This window comes from Macaca nemestrina, chromosome 4, assembly GCF_043159975.1.
Source record: "Macaca nemestrina isolate mMacNem1 chromosome 4, mMacNem.hap1, whole genome shotgun sequence".
Classification (NCBI taxonomy): domain Eukaryota; kingdom Metazoa; phylum Chordata; class Mammalia; order Primates; family Cercopithecidae; genus Macaca; species Macaca nemestrina.
Window position 1 is genome coordinate 10,409,547 of NC_092128.1, and position 1,820 is coordinate 10,411,366.

Genomic DNA, 1,820 nt, shown 5'->3' on the forward strand with positions numbered 1-1,820 from the left:
TGGCATAATCTAATCAGTTTCCAGCTAATATAAAGCAGGCAGAAAAACGTGAAAAAGAGAGACTGGCCCAGCTTCCCAGCCCATATCTTTCTCCCATGCTGATGCTTCCTGCCCTCGAACATGGGACTCCAAGTTCTTCAGTTTTGGGACTCGGACTGTCTCTCCTTCCTCCTCAGCTTGCAGACAGCCTATTGTGGGACCTTGTGATCATGTAAGTTAATAATAAACTCATATATACATATAGCCTATTAGTTGTATCCTATTAGTTCTGTCCTTTTAAGAGAATCCTGACTAATACAGATGATGAAGAAATTAATTCACATTTTAAGGTGTGTTTATTTGTTATTATTTTATCTTATTTTATTTTTAGAGATGAGATCTCACTCTATCACCCACGCTGGAGTGCAGTGGCAGAGTCATAGCTCACTGGAGCCTCCAAACTCCTGGGCTCCAGCAATCCTCACACCTCAGCCTCCTGGGTAGCTAGGACTACGGGCGTGTGCCACCTTACTTGGCTAAATGTTTGGCAGTCTTAATGGTTTTATTTAAACATAAATAAAGTGTGCACATGAGCTGTGTATTCATTTTGTTTGCTGCACAGCCTGGCATTGGGGTTGGTGACTCTGAGGCAGCTGGGCCGCTCTTTCCATATGACTTTGCGGTACTTGGAGGAAACACTGTGAGCCATCTCCGCACAGGGAGGTTTGTTGCACATCAGCGGCACTTCCAGCTCCTTGACATTGTGGACCAGGAACTTCCAGAAGCCACTGGGCGGCATGTGCTTTGTTATTTTTGTTCCCATAACCAGTGTTGGGCATCAATATCTGGCCCTCGAATCTTCTCCAAACCCTGTTGTCAATACTTCTGAGTTTCCACCAGTTACACTTAATTTTGACATATCGATCTGACTGGTGCAAGATGAACTTCTTGGTCCTCTTTTTGACAATCTTGGGCTTCATGAAGGGTCTGAGGTCGGCCATCATGTCAAGCAGATGGTTGTCACCTCTGTAGGCAGCATGGAGGAAGAGACACTGGCTAACTTTTTAATTTTTATTTTTGTAGAAATGGGGGGGGTCTCACTACGTTGCCCAGGTTGGTCTTGAACTCCTGGCCTCAAGCGATCCTTCTACCTCACTCTCCCAAAGTGCTGGGATTACAGGTGTGAGTCACACTGCATTCAGTTTAGGTGTGTTTATATAGGTGTGGTAATAATCTGTAATCCTGAGTTCTTTGAGTATTCTCTGGTATTTAGACAATCATTGCAACATGTAAGCAAATTTGATCTACTACATTTACTATTATGATTTATGAAAATCACTTAAAAGAGTGCGGAGGTTTTGCCTTCCGCGGCAGATGCTGTCATTGCTCTTGGATCCTTTTTCCATTTCAGACTTATTAATTCCAGTGATTGTCTCTCTGACCCCCAGCGAGTATCTGCATAGGGAGGGTAGTTACTTCTGAGTGGGCCCCAGAGCAAGAGAAGACTTAGCAGCAGGTCCAAGCTGTGGAACAAATGACCGTGCTACTGGGGCCATATGGCTCGGCAGATCCCCAATGCTAGAGGAATCCACGCTTGATAAAGACACCGTCTCATGGCAAACCTCATTAAGAGCGTGTCAATGTAGACTCCAAAATTCTGAACAAGGCCATGCCCCCTGGGGAGGAGAAATATACCTCCTTGGAAAAAGCTTCTCTGTTGGGCACTGGTATGGTTGGGCTCTGGGTCCCCACCCGGATTTCACCTTGGATTGTGATCATCCGCCCCCACCTGTTATGGGAGGAGCCTGGTGGGAGGTAATGGAATCATGGGGACGGGTTTT

The 1,820-nt window shown here is 45.7% G+C and overlaps 1 pseudogene; it reads right to left on the reverse strand.

Moving 5' to 3' along the window:
- Positions 1 to 541: 541 nt before the first annotated feature.
- On the reverse strand, positions 542 to 993 carry LOC105474998 (large ribosomal subunit protein eL32-like; annotated as a pseudogene).
- Positions 994 to 1,820: the final 827 nt, after the last annotated feature.